This window comes from Pseudophryne corroboree, chromosome 3 (assembly GCF_028390025.1).
Source record: "Pseudophryne corroboree isolate aPseCor3 chromosome 3, aPseCor3.hap2, whole genome shotgun sequence".
NCBI classification, from domain to species: Eukaryota; Metazoa; Chordata; class Amphibia; order Anura; family Myobatrachidae; genus Pseudophryne; species Pseudophryne corroboree.
The window spans coordinates 86,144,899-86,164,414 of record NC_086446.1 but is presented as its reverse complement, the minus strand read 5'-3'; positions in this window follow the sequence as shown (position 1 = coordinate 86,164,414).

Below are 19,516 nucleotides of genomic sequence, written 5' to 3'. Positions count from 1 at the left end.
GTCGGATTCCCTGACTGGAAATTTGATATCCTAGATAAGGACAGTATATTATTGCCTATAGAGCAATTAAAAGATGCATTTCTATATATGCATGATGCACAGCGGAATATTTGCCGACTGGCATCAAGTATAAGTGCGTTGTCCAATTATACCAGTAAAGTGGTCAGGTGATGCGGATTCCAAACGGCATTTGGAAGTATTGCCTTAACAAAAAAGGGGATGTACCCCAGGTCGCCTCTCAAAATAAGACGCCGTATTATCAGGCGCAGTCCTGGTTGGCAAGCGGACAAAAGGGTTCCTCTTTTCTGCTCGTGACAGAGGGAGAGGAAAATGGCTGCAGAGATCAGCCAGTTCCAAGGAACAGAAACTCTTTTCCGCCTCTGCCAAGCCCTCAGTATGACGCTAGGGCTTTACAAGTTCAGGCACGGTGGGGTCCCGTTCTCAATGAATTTCAGTGTGCAGTGGGCTCACTCGCAAGTAGACCCCTGGATCCTTCAGGTAATATTTCAGGGGTACAAATTGGAATTCGAGACGTATCCCCCTCGCCGTTTCCAAAGGTCTGTTTTACCGACGTCTCCCGCTGACAGGGAGGCAGTTTTGGAAACCATTCACAAGCTGTATTCCCAGCAGGTGATAATCAAGATACCCCTCCTGCAACAGGGAACGGGGTATTATTCCACACTATTGTGGTACCGAAGCCAGACGGCTCGGTGAGACCGATTTTAAAATCTAAAATCTTTGAACACTTGCATACAGAGGTTCAAATTCAAAATTGAGTCACTCAGAGCAGTGATTGCAAACCTGGAAGAAGGGGACTACATGATGTCTCGGGACATCAAGGATGCTTACCTTCATGTCAAAATTTACCCTTCTCACCAAGGGTATTTCAGGTTATGGTACAGAACTGTCACTATCAGTTCGGACGCTGCCGTAGGGATGGTCCACGGCACCCCGGGTCTTTACCAAGGTAATGGCCGAAATGATATCCCTTCGAAGGAAGGAAATTTTAGTTATCCCTTACTTGGACGATTCCCTGATAAGGGTAAGATCCAGGGAACACTTGGAAGTCGGTGTAGCACTATCTCAGGTAGTGTTGCGGCAGCACGATTGGATTCTCAATATTCCAAAATCGCAGCTGGTTCCGACGACTTGTCTTCTGTTCCTAGGGATGATCCTGGACACAGTCCAGAAAGAAGGTGTTTCTCCCGGAGGAGAAAGCCAGGGAGTTATCCGAGCTAGTCAGGAACCTCCTAAAACCGAACCAAGTCTCAGTGCATCAATGCACAAGGGTTCTGGGTAAAAATGGTGGCTTCCTACGAAGCAATCCCATTCGGCAGATTCCACGCAAGACTTTCCAGTGGAACCTACTGGACAAATGGTCCGGGTCGCATCTTCAGATGCTTCAGCGGATAACCCTGTCACCGGGGACAAGGGTATCCCTCCTGTGGTGGTTGCAGAGTGCTCATCTTCTAGAGGGCCGCAGATTCGGCATTCGGGACTGGGTCCTGGTGGCCACGGATGCCAGCCTGCGAGGCTGGGGAGCAGTCACACAGGGAAGGAATTTCCAGGGCTTATGGTCAAGCCTGGAGACATCTCTTCATATAAACATTCTGGAACTAAGGGCCATTTACAATGCCCTAAGTCAAGCGAAACCCCTGCTTCAGGGTCAGGCGGTATTGATCCAATCGGACAACATCACGTCAGTCGCCCACGTAAACAGACAGGGCGGCACGGGAAGCAGGGGGGCAATGGCAGAAGCTGCAAGGATTCTTCGCTGGGCGGAAGATCATGTGATAGCACTGTCAGCAGTGTTCATTCCGGGAGTGGACAACTGGGAAGCAGACTTCCTCAGCAGACACGATCTACACCCGGGAGAGTGGGGACTTCATCCAGAAGTCTTCCACATGATTGTGAACCGTTGGGAAAAACCAAAGGTGGATATGATGGCGTCCCGCCTCAACAAAAAACTGGACAGGTATTGCGCCAGGTCAAGAGACCCTCAGGCAATAGCTGTGGACGCTCTGGTAACACCGGGGGTGTTCCAGTCAGTGTATGTGTTCCCTCCTCTGCCTCTCATACCAAAAGTACTGAGAATTATACGGCAAAGGGGAGTAAGAACGATACTCGTGGCTCCGGATTGGCCAAGAAGAACTTGGTATCCGGAACTTCAAGAGATGCTCACGGACGAACCGTGGCCTCTACCTCTAAGAAAGGACCTGCTCCAGCAGGGGCCTTGTTTGTTCCAAGACTTACCGCGGCTGCGTTTGACGGCTTGGTGGTTGAACGCCGGATCCTGAAGGAAAAAGGCATTCCAGATGAAGTCATCCCTACCCTGGTCAAGGCCAGGAAGGACGTAACCGCAAAACATTATCACCGCATTTGGCGAAAATATGTTGCGTGGTGGGAGGCCAAGAAGGCCCCTACAGAGGAATTTCAACTGGGTCGTTTCCTCCATTTCCTGCAAACAGGACTGTCTATGGGCCTAAAATTAGGGTCCATTAAGGTTCAATTTTCGGCCCTGTCGATTTTCTTCCAAAAGGAACTGGCTTCAGTGCCTGAAGTTCAGACATTTGTAAAAGGGGTACTGCATATACAGCCTCCTTTTGTGCCTCCAGTGGCACCTTGGGATCTCAATGTTGTGTTGAGTTTCCTAAAGTCACATTGGTGTGAACCACTCACCACTGTGGACTTAAAATATCTCACATGGAAGGTGACGATGCTGTTAGCCCTGGCTTCAGCCAGGCGTGTGTCAGAATTGGCGGCTTTATCATATAAAAGCCCTTATTTAATATTTCATTCTGACAGGGCAGAATTGAGGACTTGTCCTCAATTTCTACCTAAGGTGGTTTCTGCATTTCACATGAAGCAACCTATTGTGGTACCTGCGGCTACTAAGGACTTGGAGGATTCCAAGTTGCTTGACGTGGTCAGGGCCCTGTAAATATATGTTTTCCAGGACGGCTGGAGTCAGAAAATCTGACTCGCTGTTTATCCTGTATGCACCCAACAAACTGGGTGCTCCTGCTTCTAAGCAGACGATTGCTCGTTGGATTTGTAGTACAATTCAGCTTGCACATTCTGTGGCAGGCCTGCCACAGCCAAAAATCTTAAAATGCCCACTCCACAAGGAAGGTGGGCTCATCTTGGGCAGCTGCCCGAGGGGTCTCGGCTTTACAACTTTGCCGAGCAGTTACTTGGTCAGGAGCAAATACGTTTGTAAAATTCTACAAATTTGATACCCTGGCTGAGGAGGACCTGGAGTTCTCTCATTCGGTGCTGCAGAGTCATCCGCACTCTCCCGCCCGTTTGGGAGCTTTGGTATAATCCCCATGGTCCTTACGGAGTTCCCAGCATCCACTAGGACGTCAGAGAAAATAAGAATTTACTTACCGATAATTCTATTTCTCGTAGTCCGTAGTGGATGCTGGGCGCCCATCCCAAGTGCGGATTGTCTGCAATACTGGTACATAATTATTGTTACCAAAAAATTCGGGTTATTGTTGTAGTGAGCCATCTTTTATAGAGGCTTCTCTATTATCATGCTGTTAACTGGGTTCAGATCACAAGTTGTACAGTGTGATTGGTGTGGCTGGTATGAGTCTTACCCGGGATTCAAAATCCTTCCTTATTGTGTACGCTCGTCCGGGCACAGTATCCTAACTGAGGCTTGGAGGAGGGTCATGGGGGGAGGAGCCAGTGCACACCAGGTGATCCTAAAGCTTTCTTTAGATGTGCCCTGTCTCCTGCGGAGCCGCTATTCCCCATGGTCCTTACGGAGTTCCCAGCATCCACTACGGACTACGAGAAATAGAATTATCGGTAAGTAAATTCTTATTATTACACACTTTGTATGTTTCATAGATGTAAATTGAAAAGTAGGCATACATTTGTTTTATATAATGTTTACTCAAAGGTATATCATACCTCCCAACATGACCCTCTCCAGGAGGGACAGAATGCTCTGCTCCTGGACTTCCTTCTTACTTTATGATTGCCATCACCTGTGCTGAAACACCTCTCTTATCCATTAACCTGTTCAACACAGGTGCTGGCAATCATACATTAAGAGAAAAGTCCAGAAGAAGAGCATGTTGTCCCTCCTGGAGAGGGTCATGTTGAAAGGTATGGTATATTCATGCAATTGAAAGGTAAAGTCACACAGAAGACAGGTGGAATGTGTGTCGTCAACATAAGGTTAGCTTAGTTTGGATTTCCTTATTCTATTAGATATCAGCAACATTTCCACTTTAATAATAATATCACGTCTTTAGCAATACATAGACCTGGCAGTGGGTTGGTGATGTAATTTGAGATCTGTGAAACCTTTACATTATGTATGTTTTGTTACACTAATTAAATGTGCAAAAGGGTTTACATAATTGGTTCTGTACTCTGTTGCTATCTCAGGGTAGTTATGTTGTTGTTCCACGGAGCAAATGCAGTTTCCTCTTCATCCATACAGAAATCTGGGTTATTAAGGCTCAGTTGGAATCTGGGATTTTTTTTATATTTCACTCTTAAGTGCGGTATTAAATTCTTTTCACCCTTTTCCACACCGGTTCTGTTTCTGCTGACGGGCGTGGTATAATAATTTCAGCTCGCTACCCCCACGGTAGCGAGGGCACCCAACCCTTTACGCAGCTAAACCTGATTTCTCTAACGTCCTAAGTGGATGCTGGGACTCCGTAAGGACCATGGGGAATAGCGGCTCCGCAGGAGACAGGGCACAAAATAAAAGCTTGAGATATCAGGTGGTGTGCACTGGCTCCTCCCCCTATGACCCTCCTCCAAGCCAGTTAGATTTTTGTGCCCGGCCGAGAAGGGTGCAAACTAGGTAGCTCTCCAGAGCTGCTTAGAATAAAAGTTTAGTTAGGTTTTTTTTTTATTTTCAGTGAGTCCTGCTGGCAACAGGCTCACTGCATCGTGGGACTAAGGGGAGAAGAAGCGAACTCACCTGAGTGCAGAGTGGATTGGGCTTCTTAGGCTACTGGACGTTAGCTCCAGAGGGACGATCACAGGTTCAGCCTGGATGGGTCACCGGAGCCGCGCCGCCGTCCCCCTTACAGAGCCAGAAGAGACGAAGGTCCGGTGAAAGCGGCGGCAGAAGACATCCTGTCTTCAAGACTAAGGTAGCGCACAGCACCGCAGCTGTGCGCCATTGCTCTCAGCACACTTCACACTCCGGTCACTGAGGGTGCAGGGCGCTGGGGGGGAGCGCCCTGAGACGCAATATAACACACATATACCTTAGCTGGCAAAAGGAATACATCACATATAGCTCCAGGGCTATATGGATGTATTTTTTCCCCTGCCATTTTACACAAAAAAGCGGGAGTTAAGGACGTCGTGAAGGGGCGGGGCCTATCTCCTCAGCACACTGGCGCCATTATTCCCTCACAGCTCCGCTGGAAGGACGGCTCCCTGATTCTCCCCTGCAGTACTGCATCTGATTCAGGGTAAAAAAGAGAAGGGGGGGCATTTTGGCAGCAAATAACTAGATTAACAGCAGCTATAAGGGATTAACACTTATATAAGGTTATCCCTGTATATATATAGCGCTGGGTGTGTGCTGGCAGACTCTCCCTCTGTCTCTCCAAAGGGCTAAGTAGGGTCCTGTCCTCTATCAGAGCATTCCCGGTGTGTGTGCTGTGTGTCGGTACGCGTGTGTCGACATGTATGAGGAGGAAAATGAGGTGGAGGCGGAGCAGTTGCCTGTGTTAGTGATGTCACCCCCTAGGGAGTCGACACCTGACTGGATGATTGTGTTTAAACAATTAAGTGATAATGTCAGCAATTTACAAAAAAAACTGTTGACGACATGAGAAAGCCGGCAAATCAATTAGTGCCTGTTCAGGCGTCTCAGACACCCTCAGGGGCCCTAAAACGGCCGCTACCTCAGTGGGTCGACACGGATCCAGATACAGATACTGAATCTAGTGTCGACGGTGACGAGACAAACGTAATGTCCAGTAGGGCCACACGTTACATGATCACGGCAATGAAAGAGGCATTGAACCTTTCTGACACTACAAATACCTCAAAGGCGGGTATTATGTGGGGTGTGAAAAAACTGCCAATAGTTTTTCCTGAGTCTGAGGAAATAAATGAGGTGTGTGATAAAGCGTGGGTTTCCCCCGATAAAAAACAGCTAATTTCTAATAAGTTATTAGCACTATACCCTTTCCCGCCAGAGGTTAGGGCACGGTGGGAAACACCCCCTAGGGTAGATAAGGCGCTCACACGTTTATCTAAACAAGTAGCGTTACCGTCCCCTGATACGGCCACCCTCAAAGAACCAGCTGATAGGAGGCTGGAAAATATCCTGAAAAGTATATACACACATACTGGTGTTATACTGCGACCAGCAATCGCATCAGCCTGGATGTGCAGTGCTGGAGTCGCATGGGCGGATTCCCTGACTGAGAATATTGATACCCTGGATAGGGACAATATTCTGTTAACTATAGAACATTTAAAGGATGCATTGCTATATATGCGTGATGCGCAGAGGGATATTTGTACCCTGGCATCAAGAGTAAGCGCAATGTCCATCTCTGCCAGAAGAGCATTATGGACCAGACAGTGGTCAGGGGACGCAGATTCCAAACGGCACATGGAAGTATTGCCGTATAAGGGGGAGGAGTTATTTGGGGCTGGTCTAACAGACCTGGTGGCCACGGCAACGGCTGGAAAATCCACCTTTTTACCCCAGGTTACTTCACATCAACAGAAAAAGACACAGTCTTTTCAAACTCAGTCCTTTCGTTCCCATAAGTACAAGCGAGCAAAAGGTCACTCTTTTCTGCCCAAGGGCAGAGGAAGAGGAAAAAGGCAGCACCATGCAGCCGCTTCCCAGGAGCAGAAGCCCTCCCCTGCTTCTGCCAAGTCTTCAGCATGACGCTGGGGCTTTACAAGCAGACTCAGACACGGTGGGGGCCCGTCTCAAGAATTTCAACGCGCAGTGGGCTCACTCGCAAGTGGATCCCTGGATTCTACAGGTAGTATCACAGGGGTACAAACTGGAATTCGAGGCGTTTCCTCCTCATCGGTTCCTGAAGTCTGCTTTACCAAAGTCTCCCTCCGACAGGGAGGCAGTTCTGGAAGCCATTCACAAGCTGTACTCCCAGCAGGTGATAATCAAGGTACCCCTCTTACAACAGGGGAAGGGGTATTATTCCACACTATTTGTGGTACCGAAGCCGGACGGCTCGGTGAGACCAATATTAAATCTAAAATCTTTGAACACTTACATAAAAAGGTTCAAATTCAAGATGGAGTCACTCAGAGCGGTGATAGCGAACCTGGAAGAGGGGGACTATATGGTGTCGCTGGACATCAAGGATGCTTATCTCCACGTCCCAATATATCCTTCTCACCAAGGGTACCTCAGGTTTGTAGTACAAAACTGTCATTATCAGTTTCAGACGCTGCCGTTTGGATTGTCCACGGCGCCTCGGGTCTTTACCAAGGTAATGGCCGAAATGATGATTCTTCTACGAAGAAAAGGCATCTTAATTATCCCTTACTTGGACGATCTCCTGATAAGGGCAAGAACCAAGGAACAGTTAGAAGTCGGAGTGGCACTATCTCAGGTAGTGCTAAGTCAGCACGGATGGATTCTAAATATTCCAAAATCGCAGCTGATTCCAACGACACGTCTACTGTTCTTAGGAATGATTCTGGACACAGTCCAGAAGAAGGTGTTTCTCCCGTAGGAGAAGGCCAGGGAGTTATCCGAGCTAGTCAGGAACCTCCTAAAACCAGGACAGGTCTCAGTGCATCAGTGCACAAGGGTCCTGGGAAAAATGGTGGCTTCTTACGAAGCGATTCCATTCGGAAGATTCCATGCAAGAACTTTTCAGTGGGATCTACTGGGAAAATGGTCCGGATCGCATCTTCAGATGCATCAACGGATAACCCTGTCGCCAAGGACAAGGGTGTCTCTCCTGTGGTGGCTTCAGAGGGCTCATCTACTAGAGGGCCGCAGATTTGGCATTCAGGATTGGATCCTGGTAACCACGGATGCCAGCCTGAGAGGCTGGGGAGCAGTCACACAGGGAAGGAATTTCCAGGGCTTGTGGTCAAGCATGGAAACATCTCTTCATATAAACATTCTAGAACTAAGGGCCATTTACAATGCCTTAATTCAAGCAAAACCTCTGCTTCAGGGTCAGGCGGTGTTGATCCAGTCGGACAACATCACGTCAGTCGCCCACATAAACAGACAGGGCGGCACGAGAAGCAGGAGGGCAATGGCAGAAACTGCAAGGATTCTTCGCTGGGCGGAAAATCATGTGATAGCACTGTCAGCAGTGTTCATTCCGGGAGTGGACAACTGGGAAGCAGACTTCCTCAGCAGACACGACCTTCACCCGGGAGAGTGGGGACTTCACCCAGAAGTCTTCCACCAAATTGTAAACCGTTGGGAAAGACCAAAGGTGGACATGATGGCGTCACGTCTAAACAAAAAACTGGACAGATATTGCGCCAGGTCAAGGGACCCTCAGGCAATAGCAGTGGACGCTCTGGTAACGCCGTGGGTGTACCAGTCAGTGTATGTATTCCCTCCTCTGCCCCTCATACCGAAAGTATTGAGAATCATAAGAAGGAGAGGAGTAAGAACTATACTCGTGGTTCCGGATTGGCCAAGAAGGTCTTGGTACCCGGAACTTCAAGAGATGCTCACGGACGAACCGTGGCCTCTACCTCTAAGACAGGACCTGCTACTGCAGGGGCCTTGTCTGTTCCAAGACTTACCGCGGCTGCGTTTGACGGCATGGCGGTTGAACGCCGGATCCTGAAGGACAAGGGCATTCCAAAAGAAGTCATCCCTACTCTGGTAAAAGCCAGAAAGGAAGTAACCGCAAAACATTATCACCGCATTTGGCGTAAATATGTTGCGTGGTGTGAGGCCAAGAAGGCCCCTACACAGGAATTTCAACTGGGTCGTTTCTTGCATTTCCTGCAAACAGGACTGTCTATGGGCCTAAAATTAGGGTCCATTAAGGTTCAAATTTCGGCCCTGTCGATATTCTTCCAGAAAGAACTGGCTTCAGTACCTGAAGTTCAGACATTTGTGAAAGGGGTGCTGCACATACAGCCTCCTTTTGTGCCTCCAGTGGCACCTTGGGATCTCAATGTTGTGTTGAGATTTCTAAAATCACACTGGTTTGAACCATTGTCTACGGTAGATTTAAAATATCTCACGTGGAAGGTGTCGATGCTGTTGGCCTTGGCTTCAGCTAGGCGTGTGTCAGAATTGGCGGCTTTATCATGTAAAAGCCCTTACCTAAATTTTCATTCTGACAGGGCGGAATTGAGGACTCGTCCTCAATTTCTACCTAAGGTGGTTTCTGCATTTCACATGAACCAACCTATTGTGGTACCTGCGGCTACTAGGGACTTAGAGGACTCTAAGTTGCTGGACGTTGTCAGGGCCTTGAAAATATATGTTTCCAGGACGGCTGGAGTCAGGAAAACTGACTCGCTGTTTATCCTGTATGCACCCAACAAGCTGGGTGCTCCTGCTTCAAAGCAGACGATTGCTCGTTGGATTTGTAGTACAATTCAGCTTGCACATTCCGTGGCAGGATTGCCACAGCCAAAATCAGTAAAAGCCCATTCCACAAGGAAAGTGGGCTCATCTTGGGCGGCTGCCCGAGGGGTCTCGGCTTTACAACTTTGCCGAGCAGCTACTTGGTCAGGGGCAAACACGTTTGCTAAATTCTACAAATTTGATACCCTGGCTGAGGAGGACCTGGAGTTCTCTCATTCGGTGCTGCAGAGTCATCCGCACTCTCCCGCCCGTTTGGGAGCTTTGGTATAATCCCCATGGTCCTTACGGAGTCCCAGCATCCACTTAGGACGTTAGAGAAAATAAGATTTTACTTACCGATAAATCTATTTCTCGTAGTCCGTAGTGGATGCTGGGCGCCCATCCCTAGTGCGGATTGTCTGCAATACTTGTATATAGTTATTGTTACAAAAAATTCGGGTTATTATTGTTGAGCCATCTTTTCAGAGGCTCCTTTAAATTTATCATACTGTTAACTGGGTTCAGATCACGAGTTGTACGGTGTGATTGGTGTGGCTGGTATGAGTCTTACCCGGGATTCAATATCCTTGCCTTATTATGTACGCTCGTCCGGGCACAGTATCCTAACTGGCTTGGAGGAGGGTCATAGGGGGAGGAGCCAGTGCACACCACCTGATATCTCAAGCTTTTATTTTGTGCCCTGTCTCCTGCGGAGCCGCTATTCCCCATGGTCCTTACGGAGTCCCAGCATCCACTACGGACTACGAGAAATAGATTTATCGGTAAGTAAAATCTTATTTACTATGGGCGCTATATATGGGATAACGGGGGATAACTTTAGAAAGGAGATTGGGCGTGATACTGTATATCATTTGAATTCCCCCCTATAAGTCTTAACTGCTCTCCGTCTATAACTCTTCAGCTTGTTTAGACAGAGCACCAGTTTCAGTCTCTGCAGTCTTGGCACATTGGGCCTTATTCAGATATGATTGTGGGTGTTTCTCATGTTGCAAAGTACTGATTATTGGGTTTGCAACGTAGGGTGCAGTACAGCATCAGACTGTCAGTTATTGGCAGTCTGATACCGTTTGGGGGCAGCAAAGGCCCCTGTTTCCCAAACCGGCAGTGTTGTGAGGGAGTGCACCTGTGGTGGATGGCTTGTGCGATAAATGGTGTCACAGATGGTGTCATGCAGCTGGTAAATGGTGTCACAGATAGTCCAATGTTGCGCCCTAGGACACAGATCACTAATTCAATCAGGAGGTGTTACATCTCCTTCTGCATTACCATATTAGTGCTATCTCTGCTCCTTCCATGTACGCAGCAACGAGAGCTGCTCCGTCCACAGCTGAATCAGGCCAAGTGTGCCCTCCAGGCTTAAGACCTAGATGGACACAGAGTCCAAAAGGGCTCTTGAGTATCCACCTTACGGGAATGTATTTTGTACAGAAATGGGTAAAATTACTTTCCTTGTTATGTGGGGAAATAGTTGTATTATATCCATAAGTATCCCCAGATATAGAAGCTCTAGGTTTGCTTTTCTCATTGTTCATTTTATTTTAGTCTTCCTCATGGAGATCAGCAGTGGGGATGGCAGGCATAGGTAGCTGGTCCTCCAACTTCCAAGCCTCTAGGCAACAGTTTGCATGATGGGTAGGTTGTCCAACGTGATACTTTTGTTGGGGGAGCTAAACTGCTTCTAGTTCATGAACTGATGGTGTAATTCTATATATGGGTGAGAGGAATCCTATCTCAGGGATACATCATAGCTCTCTTGACGTCCCCAACGAAATGATATTTCACCACCAGTTCTCCTGCCAATAATACAGTTCTTGCACTGATGGAAGCCAGTCTGTCGGGTTACTCTTTCCAGTTCAATACTGAAATTTGTTTTTGTCCAGAACCAGATGGATCCCATCATCCTGTTCCGAACATTTCCTTAAACATCCAGGTTCAGGTGGACACTTTAAAAATGAGACAAAAAAGTATAAATGCAATAAAATGAACTTATTAAACAGAATAGTCACCATTGTAGGAGATACAAGACTGTTGTCTGGTCCGGGTAAAACATGTGTGATGTTTTCAGGGAAGAGGGGGAGGGGGGGGGGGGGGGTTGTTTTTGTATCTCAAAGAATGAACGCTGAAGTTTGGGATCGGTGTCCCTTTAAATGATCTCATGTCTTCCCTCGCCTGTGCAGCTAGCAGTTGATTGATCAGGACAACTGATGACGCGTTATGACTCTAGGGGGTATATTTACTAAAAGTTGATTTTGGTTGATGTTGATCGATTTTTGGTCAATGTTGGGTCGAATTTTGATCGATTTTGTCTTTGAGAGTCTAAATCACATATTTACTAACATGATTTTGGACATCCTTTTAAAAACAAAATGTGAAAAATCAGTGATTTAGACCGTGAAACACTAAATCGACCCAACATCGACCAAAAATCAAACAAAATTGACTTTTAGTAAATATACCCCTAGGTCTTGTCCTCTGTATTTGCCAAAAATCTTAAAAAAGGAATGTTTGTTTCTGAGTTTGTGTGATGATCCAATAGAAATATGATTCTTTTAGTGTATCCTTGTGTATAAGACAATACAAAGATGTTTTAAGTAATGTCATTTGGAACCCTAGATTTGCAAGTCTGTCCATACCCCATGGATGCTCATTTTGTAATAGGCTGGGGCCCTAAGCTTTGTTAAGCAGTTCTTTCTATTTTAGGGTTCCCAGCTGTATTCCTAAATGTGAAAAAAAAAATCTTGCTTATCAGTTCCTGTAGGTGTCTGTTTTATTATGCTGACAAATGGTTCCTGAAATAGGGCCACTTGCCGGTTTGGCAAACATCCTCACCTCACTTAGGAGGGAGACATCCTACTGAAGCTGCCTTTGAGGAGAAATCTCTACCCGAAACTGTTCTACATGTAAATGTTCTTCTATACGTAAATATCACCTTCCTGTGCTGATGTCCACCTTAAGACAGAGTTAACCCTGTCACATGACTGGTAATGTAGTATTTTATTTGCCCACATGACCATTTTCTTCACATACAGTATGTGTATGTAGGTGGTAGCAATGATCCTGTTAAACTCTCTCATGGCAATGGAAATCTTGGTGCTGTCCTAATGATTGACATATTCCACTGCCATTGCAGTGGAAAACCTCAATCATTAAAGAGGCACCAAGCGCTCCATTGCCATGACAGATGATCACAAAGGATCATGTGATGGGAAGAGTGTTCCCATTATTGCTGCAGTATTCATTGGGGGGAATTCATTGTTTGAAAAGTCGGTTGGGTGTCTGTTTTTTTCTGTCTATTAAAAACAGACACCCAACTGACTTTTCAAACAATTGAATACCCCCCATTATGTGGTCCCTCTATGTCCCGGGGAATAATCTTTTCATGTCTTTCAGAAGATTGTGGAAAGAACGAGCAGCCAGATGCCAACAGCCAACATTTAGATTAGTGATGTGCACCGGACATTTTTCGGGTTTTGTGTTTTGGTTTTGGATTCGGTTCCGCGGCCGAGTTTTGGATTCGGACGCGTTTTGGCAAAACCTCACCGAAAATTTCTTGTCGGATTCGGGTGTGTTTTGAATTTGGGTGTTTTTTTAAAAAAAAACTAAAAAACAGCTTAAATCATAGAATTTGGGGGTCATTTTGATCCCATAGTATTATTAACCTCAATAACCATAATTTCCACTAATTTCCAGTCTATTCTGAACACCTCACAATATTATTTTTAGTCCTAAAATTTGCACCGAGGTCGCTGGATGGCTAAGCTAAGCGACACAAGTGGCCGACACAAACACCTGGCCCACCTAGGAGTGGCACTGCAGTGTCAGGCAGGATGGCACTTCAACAAATAGTCCCCAAACAGCACATGATGCAAAGAAAAATGAAAGAAAAAAGAGGTGCAAGATGGAATTGTCCTTGGGCCCTCCCACCCACCCTTATGTTGTATAAACAGGACATGCACACTTTAACGAACCCATCATTTCAGCGACAGGGTCTGCCACACGACTGTGACTGAAATGACTGGTTGGTTTGGGCCCCCACCAAAAAAAGAAGCAATCAATCTCCTTGCACAAACTGGCTCTACAGAGGAAAGATGTCCACCTCATCATCATCCTCCAATTCCTCACCCTTTTCACTGTGTACATCCCCCTCCTCACATATTATTAATTCGTCCCCACTGGAATCCACCATCTCAGGTCCCTGTGTACTTTCTGGAGGCAATTGCTGCTGGTGAATGTCTCCACGGAGGAATTGATTATAATTCATTTTGATGAACATCATCTTCTCCACATTTTCTGGAAGTAACCTCGTACGCTGATTGCTGACAAGGTGAGCGGCTGCACTAAACACTCTTTCGGAGTACACACTGGAGGGAGGGCAACTTAGGTAGAATAAAGCCAGTTTGTGCAAGGGCCTCCAAATTGCCTCTTTTTCCTGCCAGTATACGTACGGACTGTCTGACGTGCCTACTTGGATGTGTTCACTCATGTAATCCTCCACCATTCTTTCAATGGTGAGAGAATCATATGCAGTGACAGTAGACGACATGTCAGTAATCGTTGGCAGGTCCTTCAGTCCGGACCAGATGTCAGCACTCGCTCCAGACTGCCCTGCATCACCGCCAGCGGGTGGGCTCGGATTTCTTAGCCTTTTCCTCGCACCCCCAGTTGCGGGAGAATGTGAAGGAGGAGATGTTGACGGGTCACGTTCCGCTTGACTTGACAATTTTCTCACCAGCAGGTCTTTGAACCTCTGCAGACTTGTGTCTGCCGAAAAATAAGAATTTACTCACCGGTAATTCTATTTCTCGTAGTCCGTAGTGGATGCTGGGGACTCCGTAAGGACCATGGGGAATAGACGGGCTCCGCAGGAGACTGGGCACTCTAAGAAAGATTTAGGACTACCTGGTGTGCACTGGCTCCTCCCCCTATGACCCTCCTCCAAGCCTCAGTTAGGACACTGTGCCCGGAAGAGCTGACACAATAAGGAAGGATTTTAAATCCCGGGTAAGACTCATACCAGCCACACCAATCACACCATATAACTCGTGATAGGAACCCCGGTTAACAGTATGATAACAAAAGGAGCCTCTGAACAGATGGCTCGCAATAACAACCCGATTTGTGTAACAATAACTATTTACAAGTATTGCAGACAATCCGCACTTGGGATGGGCGCCCAGCATCCACTACGGACTACGAGAAATAGAATTACCGGTGAGTAAATTCTTATTTTCTCTAACGTCCTAGTGGATGCTGGGGACTCCGTAAGGACCATGGGGATTATACCAAAGCTCCCAAACGACGGGAGGGTGCGGATGACTCTGCAGCACCGAATGAGAGAACTCCAGGTCCTCCTCAGCCAGGGTATCAAATTTATAGAATTTTGCAAACGTGTTTGCCCCTGACCAAGTAGCAGCTCGGCAAAGTTGTAAAGCCGAGACCCCTCGGGCAGCCGCCCAAGATGAGCCCACCTTCCTTGTGGAATGGGCTTTTACTGATTTAGGCTGCGGTAATCCTACCGCAGAATGCGCCAGCTGAATAGTGCTACAAATTCAGCGCGCGATAGTCTGCTTAGAAGCAGGAGCACCCAGCTTGTTGGGTGCATACAGGATAAACAGCGAGTCAGTCTTCCTGACTCCAGCCATCCTGGAACATATATTTTTAGGGCCCTGACTACGTCCAGTAACTTGGAATCCTCCAAGTCCCTAGTAGCCGCAGGCACCACAATAGGTTGGTTCAAGTGAAAAGCTGATACCACCTTTGGGAGAAACTGAGGACGAGTCCTCAATTCTGCCCTATCCATATGGAAAATCAGATAGGGGCTTTTACAGGACAAAGCCGCCAATTCTGACACGTCTGGCCGAAGCCAGAGCCAACAACATCACCACTTTCCACGTGAGATATTTTAAATCCACAGTCTTAAGTGGCTCAAACCAATGTGATTTTAGAAACTCCAAGACCACATTGAGATCCCAAGGTGCCACTGGGGGCACAAAAGGAGGCTGAATATGCAGAACTCCCTTGACAAAAGTCTGAACTTCAGGCAGTGAAGCCAGTTCTTTCTGGAAGAAAATCGACAGGGCCGAGATCTGAACTTTAATTGACCCCAATTTGAGGCCCAAAGTCACACCTGCTTGCAGGAAATGTAGGAATCGACCCAGTTGAAATTCCTCCGTTGGGGCCTTCTTGGCCTCACACCAAGCAACATACTTCCGCCAAATGCGGTGATAATGCTTTGCGGTGACATCCTTCCTGGCCTTGATCAGGGTAGGGATGACTTCCTCCGGAATGCCTTTTTCCTTTAGGATCCGGCGTTCAACCACCATGCCGTCAAACGCAGCCGCGGTAAGTCTTGGAACAGACAGGGTCCCTGCTGCAGCAGGTCTTGTCTGAGCGGCAGAGGCCAAGGGTCCTCTGCAAGCATCTCTTGAAGTTCCGGGTACCAAGCTCTTCTTGGCCAATCCGGAGCCACGAGAATAGTTCTCACTCCTCGCCTTCTTATTATTCTCAGTACCTTGGGTATGAGAGGCAGAGGAGGAAAAACATAAACCGACTGGTACACCCATGGTGTCACTAGAGCGTCCACAGCGATCGCCTGAGGGTCTCTTGACCTGGCGCAATACCTTTTTAGCTTTTTGTTGAGGCGGGACGCCATCATGTCCACCTGTGGTTTTTCCCAGCGGTTTACCAGCATCTGGAAGACTTCTGGACGAAGTCCCCATTCTCCCGGGTGGAGGTCGTGCCTGCTGAGGAAGTCTGCTTCCCAGTTGTCCACTCCCGGAATGAATACTGCTGTCAAAGCTAGCACATGATTCTCTGCCCATCGGAGAATTCTTGTGGCTTCTGCCATTGCCCTCCTGCTTCTTGTGCCGCCCTGTCTGTTTACATGGGCGACCGCCGTGATGTTGTCTGACTGGATCAGCACCGGCCGGTTCTGAAGCAGGGGTCTTGCTTGACTTAGGGCATTGTAAATGGCCCTTAGCTCCAGAATATTTATGTGCAGCGACATCTCCTGAGCTGACCACAGCCCCTGGAAATTTCTTCCCTGTGTGACTGCCCCCCAGCCCCGAAGGCTGGCATCCGTGGTCACCAGGACCCTGTCCTGTATTCCGAATCTGCGGCCCTCTAGTAGATGAGCCCTCTGCAGCCACCACAGCAGCGACACCCTGGTCCTTGCCAACAGGGTTATCCGCTCTTGCATCTGGAGATGGGACCCGGACCATTTGTCCAACAGGTCCCACTGGAAAGTCCTTGCGTGGAACCTTCCGAATGGAATCGCCTCGTACGAGGCTACCATTTTTCCCAGGACTCGTGTGCATTGATGTACCGACACCTGTCCTGGTTTTAGGATGTCTCTGATTAGAGTTGACAACTCCTCTGCTTTTTCCACTGGAAGAAACACTCTTTTCTGGTCTGTGTCCAGAATCATTCCCAGGAACAGAAGACGTGTCGTCGGTACCAGCTGTGACTTTGGAATATTGAGAATCCAGCCGTGCTGTTGTAGCACTTCCTGAGAAAGTGCTACCCCCACTACCAACTGTTCCTTGGACCTCGCCTTTATCAGGAGATCGTCCAAGTACGGGATAATTGAAACACCTTTCTTGCGAAGGAGTATCATCATTTCGGCCATTACCTTGGTAAAGACCCTCGGCGCCGTGGATAACCCAAACGGCAGCGTCTGGAACTGATAGTGACAGTCCTGTACCACAAATCTGAGGTACTCCTGGTGAGGAGGATAAATGGGGACATGAAGATACGCATCCTTGATGTCCAGGGAGACCATGTGGTCCCCCTCCTCCAGGCTCGCAATAACCGCCCTGAGCGATTCCATCTTGAACTTGAACCTTTTGATATAAGTGTTCAAGGATTTTAGATTTAAGATGGGTCTCACCGAACCGTCCGGTTTCGGTACAAACAGTGTGGAATAGTAACCCTTTCCTTGCTGAAGGAGGGGTACCTTGACAATCACTTGCTGTGAATACAGTTTTTGAATAGCCACCAACACTGCCTCCCTGGCAGAGGGAGTTGCCGGTAAGGCAGACTTTAGGAAACGGCGGGGGGGGGGGGGACGTCTCTAATTCCAGCCTGTACCCCTGAAGTACTACTTGAAGGACCTAGGGATCCACCTGTGAGAGAGCCCACTGTGCGGTGAAATTTTTGAGACGGCCCCCCACCGTACCCGGGTCCGCCTGAGCAGCCCCAGCGTCATGCTGTGGACTTACCGGACGCAGGGGAGGACTTCTGCTCCTGGGAACTAGCTGTGTGTTGCAGCTTTTTTCCTCTACCTCTGCCTCTCGGCAGAAAGGAGGAGCCTCTAGCCCTCTTGTTTTTATGGGGCCGAAAGGACTGTACCTGATAATATGGTGCTTTCTTTTGCTGTGGGGTAGCCTGTGGCAAAAATGTCGATTTCCCAGCCATAGCTGTGGAAACAAGGTCTGAAAGACCATCCCCAAACAGTTCCACCCCCTTATAGGGTAAAACTTCCATGTGCCGCTTTGAGTCGGCATCACCTGACCATTGCCTAGTCCATAACCCCCGTCTGGCGGCAATGGACATAGCGCTTACTCTTGATGCCAGCCGGCAAATATCCCTCTGTGCATCACGCATGTATAAGACAAGCGTCAGCAAAATATTGTCCCTACCAATGGTATCAATATTATCCAAAAGGGAATCTGACCACGCAGCAGCAGCACTGCACATCCAAGCTGATGCAATCGCTGGTCGCAATATAATGCCTGAGTGTGTGTAAATAGCCTTTAGGGTATTTTCCTGCTTTCTATCAGCAGGTTCCTTCAGGGTGGCCGTATCCGGAGACGGTAGTGCCACCTTCTTTGACAAGCGTGTCAGCGCCTTGTCTACCCTAGGGGGTGTTTCCCAACGTGACCTATCCTCTAGCGGGAAAGGGTACGCTGCCAATAATCGTTTTGAAATTATCAATTTCTTATCGGGGGAAGTCCACGCTTCCTCACACACCTCATTTAATTCCTCAGATGCAGGAAAAACTACAGGTAGTTTTTTCTCACCAAACATAATACCCTTTTTTGTGGTACCTGGGGTATTATCAGAAATGTGTAAAACATTTTTCATTGCCTCAATCATGTAACGGGTGGACCTATTGGAGGGTACACTAGTCTCATCACCGTCGACACTGGAGTCGGTATCCGTGTCGACGTCTGTATCTGTCACCTGAGGTAGCGGGCGTTTTAAAGCCCCTGATTACATTTGAGACGCTGGAACAGGCACAAGCTGTGTAGCCGGCTGTCCTATGTCGTCAAACCTTTTGTGTAAGGAGTTGACACTTTCACGCAATTCCTTCCATAAGTCCAGCCACACCGGTGTCGACCCCTCAGGGGGTGATAGCACATTCACAGGCATTTGCTCCGCCTCCACATAATTTTCCTCCTCATACATGTCGACACAGCAGTACCGACACCCAGCAGACACACAGGGAATGCTCTTACAGAGGACAGGACCGCACAAAGCCCTTTGGGGAGACAGAGGGAGAGTATGCCAGCACACACCAGAGCGCTATATATCACAGGGATACCACCTATAAAAGAGTGTTTTCCCCTTATAGCTGCATAAAAACGTTATACTGCGCCTAATTTGTGCCCCCCCCCTCTCTTTTTTACCCTTTGCTGTAGTGCAGGACTGCAGGGGAGAGCCAGGGAGCTTCCTTCCAGCGGAGCTGTGAGGGAAAAATGGCGCCAGTGTGCTGAGGGAGAAGGCCCCGCCCCTTTTTCGGCGGGCTTTCTCCCGCTATTTTAATGTATCTGGCAGGGGTTAATATACACCTATATAGCCCCTGGGGCTATATATGGTGTTAGTTTGCCAGCCAAGGTGTAAATATTGCTGCTCAGGGCGCCCCCCCCCCAGCGCCCTGCACCCATCAGTGACCGCAGTGTGTGGTGTGCATGAGGAGCAATGGCGCACAGCTGCAGTGCTGTGCGCTACCTTGAAGAA